At 38.7% G+C, this 14,853-nt stretch overlaps 1 non-coding gene across 1 annotated transcript; it reads right to left on the reverse strand.

The window, feature by feature from the left end:
- Positions 1 to 1,874: 1,874 nt before the first annotated feature.
- Positions 1,875 to 1,981, reverse strand: LOC127108770 (small nucleolar RNA R71). The gene has a single exon (XR_007796283.1). It is a non-coding gene; the product is annotated as a small nucleolar RNA R71 (small nucleolar RNA).
- Between the last annotated feature and the right edge of the window lie 12,872 nt (positions 1,982 to 14,853).

Below are 14,853 nucleotides of genomic sequence, written 5' to 3' on the forward strand. Positions count from 1 at the left end.
AATCATCCAAACTTAGAACAGAGGCAAACTCAGAAGCAAATTTGTTTCACTTAGGCATATATTCAGTATTTTATAGTGGTAATCGCTTCGCATTGAAGTGTTACCACAATTGTGTAATCAAGTATGTGATAGAGTCTGTAATCGAGTTTGGAGCACTTTGGAAGGAAGTTAATCCTGCCGCCATTTTCTTTTCCGCATTGCAATTTACTCAGCCCTCCGATTGGAGCAGGTTTTTATTACTCGCCTTTATTTTATTTATTTCCCGCACTCGCCTTTACTTTATTTATTTCCCGCACTCGCTTTTACTTTATTTATTTCCCGCACTCGCCTTTACTTTATTTATTTCCTCGCACTCGCTTTACTTTTATTTATTTCCTCGCACTCGCTTTACTTTATTTATTTCCCGCACTCGCCTTTACTTTATTTATTTCCTCGCACTCGCTTTAAATTATTTACTTTCCGCACTCGCACTACTTTTATTTACTTTCCGCACTCGCACTACTTTTATTTACTTTAATGCACTTTTACTTTACCATGTCTAACTAAATTTATAAGGTTAGAATGTAAGGATCGTAATTGAACCGATAATCAGTACAATTGTTCGTAGAAACACTTAAGGGCTATTTTAACTTTCAAATTAAGTTTTCCCGCACTTCAATTCCGTTGGGTAAGATCGAAAGCCGTCCAACGTCTTTATAAACTTAATTGTTTTTAACTATTTCAAAAACAGCGAAAGCGCTTTGTCTACTTCATTAGGAGTTTTTAACATTAAGAAGAAAAGAGATTTTAAAACTATTTTCGGACGCGTTTATAAGTTTAGAGTCTGGTTCGTAAGAACCTCTTTTGGTTAAGAAATCCAGGTTATAATACTTTTCAACTTAGTCAAGATACTATATTTCTTAAAAATAGGTTTACTACTCTAACGCAATGCGCGCCTTTTTATCAGTGACAATAAGAGGGTTTGATTAGGGAGTATAACTCGGTTCTGAATACCCGAAAGCGATAGTTCCTGTTAAATTAGTTCTTTTCAAAGTAGGAAACATTGCCCATAAGTAGTTCTATTAGCAAGTATTTGGATTATTAATTGATTACGTGAATTACATTCGACCCTGTCTTTATTAATTATATTCAAAACTTTACTTTTCTTTGCACATTACAAAAAAACCTATTTTGATTGCCTTTGATAAACACCATAACAACAGATAATGATAGCTTGACACTTGGTCTCTATGAATTCGACAATCTTTTATATTACTCTGACGCATTCTTATACTTGCGAAAAACACACGCATCAAGTTTTTGGCGCCGTTGGCGGGGACCAATTTCGTCAAATTTCATTTTCCTGTTGTTATATCGTTTAGACTTAGGTTATTTCCCGCCGGTCGATGCGAAGAACTCGCAGCACTAGAAGTTTAAGCTTAGTATACCCTCAGGCGAAACTTGAACGTTACGCTCGCGCACGTTTATTCTTTCATAGAATTAAGAGAGCTATGACCGAAGATCAAAACCAAATACCTCTTAAGGACTTCGCTCAACCATCTAATGAAGAACCTAGTTCTAGTATAGTAAACCCAACTATCCCAGCCAATAATTTTGAACTTAAACCATCCCTATTGCAACTAGTGCAACAGAGACAATTCGCGGGTCTCGCTACCGAGAACCCTAACCAATATTTAAAAATATTTCTTCAATTAGCAGATACTTTTAAAACCAATGGAGCTTCTCCTGAGGCAATACGTTTAAGATTATTTCCTTTTTCCCTCAGAGATAAAGCCCTATCATGGTTAGATTCCCTTCCACCCAATTCCATTACGACTTGGGATAACCTTAGAAGAGTTTTTCTTGCTAGATATTTTCCCCCGAGTAAGACCGTCGTTCTTCGAAACCATATAACTAGATTTACCCAAAACCAAGGAGAATCGCTGTTCGAAGCTTGGGAGAGATATAAAGAGTTGTTACGAGCATGCCCACATCATGGTTTAGAAAATTGGTTAATCATTCAAACCTTCTATAATGGACTTCATTACAACACAAAGATGACCATCGATGCTGCCGTAGGCAGTGCTTTGATGAACAAACCTTATCCTGAAGCTAGTGCCATCATCAAAGATATGGCTCAAAACCATCAATCATGGGGAGTCGAATGAGCGACAGTTGAGAAGAAGGAAGCCCAAGGAGGAGTGCATGAACTAAGCTCTATAGACAAGATGCAAGCTAAAATGGACGCATTAGCCCTCAAAGTCGAGCATATGTACACGAACCCGAATACTGTAGCCGCAGTTTCGTCGGATTGTGAGATATGTGGAACCAAAGGACACCAATCCGCAGAATGCAGTCTAATGAACGAAACCCACTCCGAGCAAGTGAACTACACCCAAGGGAACCCATATTCAATTACCTATAACCCTGGATGGAGGAATCACCCGAACTTCTCCTATAAAAACAATAACCCTATTCAAAATAATGCACCTCCGAGACCTAGTTATCAAGCCCCTAGATCAAATCAACCTATGCAACCTGTACCACCAAAGCCGAGCCTTGAGAAAATTATGGAAAATTTTATCAACGCTCAAACCCAACAAAACAAGGAGTTCATGAACCAAAACATTCATGTTAATGAATTGATTACTCAGTTAGGAACCAAGGTTGACCAAATAGTTACTCATACCAAGATGCTTGAAACCTAGATCTCTCAGGTAGCTTTAAACCAAGCCCCTCAGACTACACCTGGAGGACAATTCCCTGGACAACCTCAACAAAATCCGAGAGGACAAGCCAATGCCATTACCCTACAAAGTGGGAACGCTTATGATGAGCCACCAAACCCAAGATTGAGTGAACCCGAAACTTCTAAGGAATATACCAAACCCCCGGACGAAGTAAAGGAACCAGAGGAATCTGAAAACCAGGATGGTCGAGAGAAAGGAGAAGAACCTAAAGATAAAATTTATGTACCGCCCCCGCCATATAAACCACCTATACCATATCCGCAAAGACTCAAACAAACCCAGATCAATAAACAATATCAAAAATTTATTAAAGTTATAGAAAAACTTCATGTAGAAATCCCTTTCACAGAAGCCATCACCCAAATACCTTCTTATGCAAAGTTTCTGAAAGACATCCTTACCAACAAACGTAGACTTGACGATCCAAAGCCTTTGGAATGTAATGCTATTTCCGAGGAAAAATTAGCAAACAAAGATAAAGATCCTGGAAATTTCTCCATTCCTTGCCTTTTGGGTAATCATGTCATCGAAAAAGCTTTTCTAGACTTAGGAGCTAGTGTGAGCTTAATGCCTCTTGCAGTTTGTGAGAGATTAAACTTAGGAGAATTACAACCCACTAAGATGTCACTTCAGTTAGCCGATAGATCTGTCAAATATCCGATAGGCATTTTAGAAGATGTCCCTGTTAGGATAGGTCAACTATTTATCCCTACTGATTTTGTTGTCATGGACATCAAAGTGGACAATGATATACCAATCCTTCTAGGTAGACCATTCTTATCGACTGCAAGATCCATTATAAATTTCAAGAAAGGAAAGTTGACATTTGAGGTAGGTGACGAGAAAATAGAATTTATACTTTCGAAATTTCTTATGGCACCTGTGATGGGAGACTCATGTTATGCCTTAGATATCATTGATGAATGTGTTAGAGAATTAGAACAAAAAAAAAAATATAAAAACACTTAAGTTACCATCAACCCCCATAAAGGAAGATGATGACTTTAAAGAACCTTACACCGATGATAACCTTTACGAATGTTTATCCCTTACTCCAGATCCTATGCCATGCCCTAAGAAACCAACCTTAGAACTTAAGGAACTGCCTAAGAACCTGAGATATGAGTTCCTCGATGAAAAGATGAACCGTCCAGTTATAGTTAGTGCTACCTTGAGCCAAGAGGAAACGAACCAACTTTTAGACGTTTTACAAAGACACCCCTCAGCCTTAGGATATAATATCTCTGACCTGAAAGGTATAAGCCCATCCGTATGCATGCATCGAATTTCGCTCGAAGAAGATTCAAAACCCTCTAGGGAACATCAGAGAAGGATAAACCCTATAATGAGTGATGTTGTTAAGAAGGAAGTTCTTAAGTTACTTGAGGCAGGTATAATCTACCAGATCTCGGATAGTAAGTGGGTGAGCCCTGTGCATGTAGTACCTAAAAAGTGAGGCATCACAGTCGTGCAAAACGATAAAGGCGAACATGTAGCAAAACGTTTAGAAGGAGGATGGCGGATGTGTATAGATTATAGAAAATTAAATAAAGCAACTAGGAAGGACCATTTCCCTTTACCATTTATTGACGTGATGTTGGAGCGTCTAGCGAGACACTCTTACTTCTGTTATCTAGATGGATACTATGGATTCTTCCAAATACCTATTCACCCTGAAGATCAAGAAAAAACTACCTTTACATGCCCTTATGGAACTTTTGCCTACAGACGAATGCCTTTCGGCCTCTGTAACGCTCCAGCCACTTTCCAACGCTGCATGATGTCAATCTTTGCAGATTACCTAGATGGTATCATGGAAGTGTTTATGGATGATTTCTCGGTTTGCGGATTCGATTTCCACAATTGTCTTGCTAACCTTGATAAAATCCTGGAGAGATGCGTGGAGGTGAACCTCGTGCTAAATTGGGAAAAATGTCATTTCATGGTGACCGAAGGAATAGTTTTAGGACATATAGTTTCCGAAAAAGGTATAAAGGTAGATAAAGCTAAAATAGAAGTTATAGAAAACCTAAAACCCCCAAAAACCATCAGAGAAGTCCGAAGCTTTCTTGGACACGCTGGATTCTACCGGCGTTTTATTAAGGACATCTCCAAGATCACAAAACCTTTAACTGGACTTTTAATGAAAGATGCTGAATTTATTTTTGATGAAAAATGTAATGACGCATTTAATCTTTTAAAGCAAGCACTAATCTCAGCACCCATTATGAAACCGCCCGATTGGTCGGAACCGTTTGAGATAATGTGCGATGCTAGTGATTATGCAGTTGGAGCCGTTCTAGGACAAAGGAAAGATAAAAAATTACATGCCATTTATTATGCCAGTAGAACCCTAGATGCTGCCCAACTTAACTATGCAACAACTGAAAAAGAATTACTCGCTATAGTTTTCGCTATAGACAAATTTAGATCTTATCTAGTAGGAGCAAAAATTATTGTTTACACCGATCATGCTGCCATTCGTTACCTATTAAGTAAAAAAGATGCCAAGCCCAGGTTACTCCGATGGATTCTATTACTACAAGAGTTTGATTTAGATATAAGAGATAAAAAAGACACTGAAAATGTAGTAGCCGATCACCTTTCTAGGCTAGAACATCTAAAACCTGAACTAGTACCCATAAATGATGATTTCGCCTATGATAGACTGATAGCTAAAGTAGAAACCATTGAAGATAATAACCTAGATCCTTATGAGCACCCCCAAAATTCCTTAGCAATAAGTAACGTACCCTGGTATGCAGATTTCGTTAATTATCTAGCTACTGATATAGTACCCCCTGATCTTGACTACCACCGCAAGAAGAAATTCTTCCACGATGTGAGAAACTTCTATTGGGATGAACCGCTCCTTTTCAAAAGGGGTAAATATGGCATTTTTCGCTGTTGCATTCCAGAAGAAGAGGTAAATAGTATTATCGAGCATTGTCATTCTGCACCTTATGATGGACATGCGAGCACCTCTAAGACATACGCCAAGATTCTTCAAGCTGGTCTATTCTGGCCTACCACATGGCGTGATGTCTATGCTTACATTGTCAAATGTGATAGATGTCAACGCACTGGAAACATTTCAAGATATGATGAAATACCCTTAAGAAACATTCAGGAAGTAGAACTCTTCGACGTATGGGGTATAGATTTCATGGGACCTTTTCCACCATCCTTAGGAAACAGGTATATCTTAGTAGCTGTAGACTATGTGTCTAAGTGGATTGAAGCTATAGCTGCACCCACAAACGACACTAGGGTAGTAATCAAACTATTTAAAAACTATATATTCCCTAGATTTGGAACACCACGTTTAGTCATAAGCGATGGAGGATCACACTTTATATCGAGAATATTGGACAAACTTTTAAGAAAATACGGAGTTAAGCATAGAGTAGCAACACCATACCACCCACAGACTAGTGGCCAAGTAGAAGTATCTAATAGGGAGATAAAACAAATCCTAGAGAAAACTGTTTCTATTTCTATGAGAGACTGGTCTCAGAAGCTTCAAGAAGCATTATGGGCCTATAGAACCGCTTTCAAAACCCCTATAGGAACTACTCCTTACCAACTAGTCTATGGAAAATCTTGTCACTTACCATTCGAGTTAGAGCATAAAGCCTATTGGGCCATTAAAACTTTGAATTTAGACTACCTAGCCGCTGGAGAAAAACGTACCCTAGACATTCATAAATTAGAAGAACTTAGGCAATCTGCCTACGAGAATGCAAAAATATATAAAGAGAGGACAAAAGCCTATCACGATAAAAGAATAGTAAAGAAAAACTTCAATATAGGCGATTCTGTTCTCCTTTTCAACACTAGGTTACGACTCTTCCCTGGAAAGCTACGCTCAAGATGGACTGGTCCTTTCAAAGTATCCAAGATTCTGAGATCCGGAGCCGTAGAAATCAAGAACAATACCTGTATTCCATTCATTGTAAATGGACAAAGACTGAAGCTCTACAAAGGAGGAGACATTCCAGCATACTACTCAAGCCACACCCTGATTGATCCACCGATTCCTACTACTACAGGTGTATAAATTCTGATCGTCAAGCTAATGACGTTAAACTAGCGCTGTGTGGGAGGCAACCCGTGGTTTTTCTTTCATTTTACTTTTTCGCATTTATTTATTTTTATTTTTATTTTATCTTATTTTGCATTGAGACTAAGATTTGAATTGTTTGCATTTTCAGGATCACTTTCCTAACTTTTACAGGATGCAGGGTTTTGATGACATGCATGTTGCCTATAGAGACAATGCTCAGAGGGAGCGCTACATTGCTTTGTATCAGCGCCCTATGGCACCCACACGTTACCCTGATCAGCATTGTATGAAGGCACTGGGTATCGAGTCGAGTATCTGATTCCTTAGCCACCAGCTTCACTGGGATGAATTTGCTGATGACTTGAGCAACACATATAGGAACCTGACTTTGGAGTTCCTGAGTTCATTCGACTATGACCCATATTCTGGACCAGATGGGTATGCTGCTTTCAGGCTTTTTGGAGTTGAGTACTCCTTCAGCCAGAAAGAGTTCGGCGACTTATTGGGCTTCCGGACCACTCCTGATGCTATCCCGGAGACATCTATGGGATATTTCCTGGGTAAGGAAGTGGAGAAGTTTTGGAGTGATATATCAGGTGGCAGAAGCTAGAATCCATCTACGCAGTTATCTTATGTCATACATAACCCAGCCTTCAGATATTTTCAGATGATATTAGCACATTCCTTCCTGGGAAGACCGGATGCAGAGACACTACTGAGTGAAGAGGAGATCTTCCTATTATTTTGCGCATCCCAGTCTCGCCCAGTAACATGTGGGAACTTTTTATTGAATAATCTCAGCGGTATCTCTAGATCCACCGAAGGAGTCATCCATGTTGGTATTAGAAGATCCAGCGGTACCTGGAAGATAAGAAGAATGGAGTAGAGACTTCAACTTCAGGTATTTTTGTTATTAATTTATCTACTTATGCATCATGGGTATTAGATACTGGATGCAGTTCTAACATTTGTACAAATGTGTAGGAACTAAAAAGGAGTAGAGATTTGGCAAAAGGTGAAGTCGACCTACGAGTTGGCTATGGAGCAAAGGTTGTTGCTTTAGCCGTAGGAACTTTTGTATTGACTATTCCTAATGGTTTAATAATTCAGTTAGAGAACTGTTATTATGTACCTGCAATTAGCAGGAATATTATTTCCATTGCTTGTTTGGACAAGTTTGGTTTTTCATTTATAATAAAGAACAATTGTTGCTCAATTTATTTGAATGATATATTCTATGCTACTGCACAAATGAACAATGGACTACATGTCCTTGATCTTGAAATGCCTATTAATAACATTAATACAAAAGGGTGAAACCTAACGAGTTAAAACCAACTAGGTAAGAATATTAAAACTCTTCGATCAGATCGAAGTGATGAGTATTTAATCCTAGAGTTTGATGACCATCTGAAAGAGTGTGGGATCCTATCCCAACTTACTCCTCCTGGAACATCCCAATGGAAGGGTGTATCTGAGAGAAGAAATTGAACCCTGTTGGACATGGTCCGATCCATGATGAGTCACACCAATCTTCCAAACTCCTTTTGAGGACATACACCATTGACATCAGCTTACACACTTAACCGTGTTCCATCCAAAAGGGTGAAAAGACACCATATGAGATATGGAGTGGTAAGAGACCACATATGTCTTACATGAAGATTTGGGGTTGCGAAGTTTATGTGAAACGACAAGTTTCAACTAAGCTTGAGCCCAAATCTGACAAATGCTTATTTGTGGGGTATCCTAAAGAAACAAGAGGATATTATTTCTACAATCCTTCTGAGGGCAAAGTGTTTGTCGCTCGAACTTGAGTTTTCCTAGAAAGAGATTTTATTTCCAAAGGAATCAGTGGGAGGAAAGTAGAACTTGAAGAAATTCAAGAATCACAAAGTATCGATACACCTATGGAGGAATTAGAGCAGGAAACACAAGTAGTTGTGTAAGAGAAACCTGCTCAAATAGAACAAGACCAACGTAGGTCAGGCAGGATACGTCACCTACCTGAGATATATGGATATCTGATCAAGGTGATGTATTACTCATGGATCAAGATGAGCCTGTGACCTACTCATGGAATCTTCGTTTTGATGAAACAGTAAAACTGTATGGATTCATCAAGAACGAAGATGAGACTTGTGTCTACAAGAAGGTTAGTGGGAGCATGATCGTATTCCTGGTATTATATGTAGATGACATATTACTCATTGGAATCGATATCCCTACCCTGAAACAAGTAAAGTCTTGGTTAGGGAAATGCTTTTCTATGAAGGACCTAGGTGAAGCAGCCTATATATTAGGAATCAGAATCTATAGAGATAGATCACAAAACTGCTTGGCCTAAGTCAGAATACATACATAGACAAAGTGCTGAGACGCTTTAATATGAATGATTCCAATCTGGTTATGTGTTTTGCTTAAATGGTGGCACTGTGAGCTTGAAAAGTTCAACGCAAGATGCAGTTGCTGATTCTACAACTGAGCCCGAGTGTATTGCTGCCTTAAGTGCAGCAAAGGAAGCTGTTTGGATCAATAAACTTGGCATAGTCCCTAGCATTGTGGATCCCATTGGTCTCTATAATGATAACAATGGTGTTATCGCACAAACTAAGGAGCCTAGATCTCACCAACGATCCAAACACATACTTAGACATTGTGTGAAAATATGTAAAGTACCTACATTTGACAATGTTGCTAACCCACTGACAAAGCCTATTGCGCAGCAGAAGCATGATGGCCATACTAGATCAATGGGCATACGGGGTATGCCTGATTGGCTCTAGTGCTAGTGGGAGATTGTTGGTGTAAGCCCTAGAGGCCAATACTTTTGGTACTTGTATCGAATTATTTATTAATAATAAAAGGCATTTTCTTTAATATGGTTGATTAATAAAGTCCCTGGAATAGATAGTCCGTTTAATGTATTAAGTGTGACTTAATCATGAGAACACATTAAACATAAGGACACTATTCTTAAAGTATCAGTAGTCGAGCTTTAGTGTGAAGTGGGATAACATTAAAGCATTAAGACTATTATGTTTGTAGACTGATGATCACATCTCATGGATCATGGATAAAGAGTTATCAAGTCTTAAACATAGGTATGAATATTAGGAGTAATATTTATACCGAATTGACCCGCTATGAGAATACTATATAGAAAGTTATGCAAAGTGTCATAAGTTATTCTCATGGTGATAATAGTGTATACCACTCTTCGACCTGAAACCACTATGGATCCTAGATGTAGAGTCGAGTGCTTTGTTGCTGATCCAACGTTGTCCGTAACTAGATAACCATAAAGACAGTTGATGGGTACTCCACGAAGCATGCTGAGGGACATGAGTGTCCTAGATGGAATTTGCCAATCCTGCGTAACAGGATAAATGTCTATGGGCCCAATATTGAACTGGACAAGGGTGACACGGTCTATACCTTGTGTTCAATATAGACATAAGGGCAAAGGGGTAATTATACACATAATTATTATCACATGAGGTTACGTCAGATCACATGACATTTTCGTGACTTGGGTAGCACTTATGTGTTGCTAGATACCGCTCACTGTTTATTATGTTAAATGCGTGATTTAATATAATTGCCAACGCCGCGAAAACCTATAGGGTCACACACAAAGGACGGATTGATGAGAGATAGAATAATTAAGGAACATCATAAGGTACGGTGTACTTAAGTAGAATACGAAATATAGTAAGGTACCAAATACTTAAGTGATTTTGGCATTTTATGAGATATGGGCCAAAATGCCCTTAAATGGGTTTTTTGACTTGAAGCCCACACAAGTGGTTCTATAAATAGAACCCCTTGGGTAGAAGCATAGTAACTCACTGAGACAGAAAACACAACTGAAGATTTGGAATTTCGTATCTCTCTCTCACTCAAAGCCTTCATTCATAACAGCTAGCACTGCGATTGAAGGAATCCGTTCGTGTGGACTGAGTAGAGACGTTGTCATCGTTCAACATTCGGGATCGCCCCGTGGATCTATATCAAAGGTTTTGATCATTATCAGAGATCTGCACCAAAGGTTTGAATCGCCACAAGAGGTAACGATTCTATCACTGATCATGCCCATTCGTAAGGATCACTAAATGGAGAAAATTTTAAATTCCGCTGCGCCTTGGATGGCAATTCTCCTTCAGTGGTATCAGAGCCACTTACGAAACCATGAATCTGATATTTGTTTTTGTTCTGTAATAATATGATTAAAGACAGAATGAATCAAAGGTTAAATTGAGATCGATCAAGTTACATATATGTGATATACGTAATCCTGATGCAAAATACATTATATATGACATAGTGTTCTCGTTTCGTTCATTCAAACCCTCGATGATTGTTTTCCTTTGAGCGATCAATGGTTGTTTGCTTCTTGATCCGACATTAGTATGGTGAAGCAATGGCGTGTTGATCAATCACACTGAATTAACAATCGAGATGTGTTTGACGGTCTGAAATTGGTGCATCAGGGTTAGTGACGGCACAAGGGTTGTGTTTTCAGAGAGTTATGCGATTGGGGTTTGAACGCACAAGAGTTGTGCTTCCTAAACACTTTTTGGAACAGTGTTAACCGGTTAACGCGTATGGTTAACCGGTAAACGAAATGTGAAATAATTTTTTTTTTAATTTTCAAACAGTGTTAACCGGTTAACGCATTTGGTTAACCTGTTAACGCAAGGCAGAAAAGAATTTTCTAAAAGTTTTCAAACAGTGTTAACCGGTTAACGCATATGATTAACCGGTTAACGCAAGAAAAAATTCACCCGTTCGGCTAGAAAAAGTGCTTTGAACTATCAAGTGTTGATACGAAAAACGACGTCAATTTTAAATGAATTGTTCATTAAAAATTTCGAGCAGGGGCGCTGCCCCTTCGACCCCGCAGCGGAACACCCGTTCCCGTTGTCCGGGCAGCGGACCCCCGGCTAACTCTGCGTAGTGTGATCGATCGTCGAAATTTAATTTGATTTTAATTAGTTAAAGGAATTAATAATAATAATAATAATAATAAGTGTTTATTATTGTCTTGTGGTGATCGGTTATGGCCTTAGTTTTCCTTTGTTTTGTTTTGGGTTTTTTTAAAATACGACCTGCGTGTCGTGCCTCTCTCTTAATCTCCCAAATGTAACTTCTTTTCTAATCTCACTCCCTCGTATGTAAAACGAGTTTCTTTCATGTAATGTAATGATATGAAGAAAGCAAAGAAGTCTATGCCAAAGGAGGACAACCTTGAAGATCTTGCTTGGAGAAGCTTAGATCGTTGTAGGTTAGCTTAGGTTCTCTCATTGGCTTGGGAGAACAATTGCGCTAGGGGCCATAACTGTTTCATTATGTATGTATGTATGTTGATGCATGTGAAAGACGGTTTATATGATAAACAAGCCGGTGAGATCAAAAAAATTGCAATTCCCTCAAAATAAATATTAAGTTTTAAGCTTTCCAAGTTTTAACACTCATCAAGACTAGTATCGAATAATGTAGGTTTCGCCTACGCGAGGTGCGTGTTCTATATTAGTAAGGTGCGATGGGATAATTGTAATATCCAACTGTTAAAACCATGGGTCAAACTTAACTAAACAAATTATAATAAGATTATATATATGTTTAGAAGCAAGAGTTGGGAATGATCCATATGATGGATTCGAATAAGGAGTTATTCACCCAATTGAAATTTTCGAGAGTTATATGAGATACAATTGGAAGGAGTTCCTACCATAAATAACCTAGTTTTGTATAATCCGCCTACGCGGACTTAGAACGAAGTGAAATATGGATCTCGACCCACTAGAAAATCTTCCAACGGGATTTTCCGAATCAAATGATGAGGGTCATTTGTTTTGAGTAAAATAGTGGGAGCATATTTAATTAAAGGCCTAATTGAATATGTCAATGATGCTTATATTTTCATTAATCCTTATGTAGATTACCATGACAGCAAACACCTCTAACAACATCCTGCGATCAATCCTTGATAAGGAAAAATTGTCTAGGACAAATTTCCTGGATTGGCACCGAAACCTGAGGATTGTCCTCAAACATGATAAAAAGCTGTATGTCTTGGAGACACCTGTTCCTGAAGAGGAACCTCCTAGTTCTGCACCTAAGGCAAAAAGAGATGCTTATAAGAAGCATGTCGATGATGCCAATGAAACTGCTTGTCTCATGCTAGCTACCATGAACTCAAAATTGCAAAAGCAACATGAGAACATGCCAGCGTTCGATATAATCGAACACCTTAAGTTGCTCTATCAAGAGCAAGTAAGGCATGAGAGGTTTGAAGTTTCAAAAGCCCTTTTTCAAAGCAAGTTAGCTGAGGGAGCCCCTGTAGGTCCCCATGTACTCAAGATGATTGGGTATGTGGAAAACCTTGAGAGATTGGGTTTTCCCCTCGAAAAGGAACTTGCAACTGATTTGATCTTGCAATCGTTGCCAGATAGTTTCAGTCAATTTGTCCTAAATTTCAATATGATTGATATGGACAAATCTCTTCCTAAACTGCTCGCCATGTTAAGAACTGCCGAGCAGAATCTGAAGTCAAAAGGGAAGTCCATTCTGATGATCGGAAATGGAAAGAGACAGAACAAAAGGCCCACTAAGCAGAGTGATAAGGGGAAGGGCAAGGAAGTTGCCAATCCCAGACCCAGTGCTGCTTTGAAGCCTAGTGGAGGCATAGCAAAAGAAGGCACATGCTTCCATTGCGGTAAGACCGGACACTGGAAGAGGAACTGCCCAAAGTACCTGGAAGATAAGAAGAATGGAGTAGAGACTTCAACTTCAGGTATTTTTGTTATTAATTTATCTACTTATGCATCATGGGTATTAGATACTGGATGCAGTTCTAACATTTGTACAAATGTGTAGGAACTAAAAAGAAGTAGAGATTTGGCAAAAGGTGAAGTCGACCTACGAGTTGGCTATGGAGCAAAGGTTGTTGCTTTAGCCGTAGGAACTTTTGTATTGACTATTCCTAATGGTTTAATAATTCAGTTAGAGAACTGTTATTATGTACCTGCAATTAGCAGGAATATTATTTCCATTGCTTGTTTGGACAAGTTTGGTTTTTCATTTATAATAAAGAACAATTGTTGCTCAATTTATTTGAATGATATATTCTATGCTACTGCACAAATGAACAATGGACTACATGTCCTTGATCTTGAAATGCCTATTAATAACATTAATACAAAAGGGTGAAACCTAACGAGTTAAAACCAACTAGGTAAGAATATTAAAACTCTTCGATCAGATCGAAGTGATGAGTATTTAATCCTAGAGTTTGATGACCATCTGAAAGAGTGTGGGATCCTATCCCAACTTACTCCTCCTGGAACATCCCAATGGAAGGGTGTATCTGAGAGAAGAAATTGAACCCTGTTGGACATGGTCCGATCCATGATGAGTCACACCAATCTTCCAAACTCCTTTTGAGGACATACACCATTGACATCAGCTTACACACTTAACCGTGTTCCATCCAAAAGGGTGAAAAGACACCATATGAGATATGGAGTGGTAAGAGACCACATATGTCTTACATGAAGATTTGGGGTTGCGAAGTTTATGTGAAACGACAAGTTTCAACTAAGCTTGAGCCCAAATCTGACAAATGCTTATTTGTGGGGTATCCTAAAGAAACAAGAGGATATTATTTCTACAATCCTTCTGAGGGCAAAGTGTTTGTCGCTCGAACTTGAGTTTTCCTAGAAAGAGATTTTATTTCCAAAGGAATCAGTGGGAGGAAAGTAGAACTTGAAGAAATTCAAGAATCACAAAGTATCGATACACCTATGGAGGAATTAGAGCAGGAAACACAAGTAGTTGTGTAAGAGAAACCTGCTCAAATAGAACAAGACCAACGTAGGTCAGGCAGGATACGTCACCTACCTGAGATATATGGATATCTGATCAAGGTGATGTATTACTCATGGATCAAGATGAGCCTGTGACCTACTCATGGAATCTTCGTTTTGATGAAACAGTAAAACTGTATGGATTCATCAAGAACGAAGATGAGACTTGTGTCTACAAGAAGGTTAG

The sequence above is a fragment of the Lathyrus oleraceus genome, chromosome 7 (genome assembly GCF_024323335.1).
Source record: "Lathyrus oleraceus cultivar Zhongwan6 chromosome 7, CAAS_Psat_ZW6_1.0, whole genome shotgun sequence".
Taxonomy (NCBI): domain Eukaryota; kingdom Viridiplantae; phylum Streptophyta; class Magnoliopsida; order Fabales; family Fabaceae; genus Lathyrus; species Lathyrus oleraceus.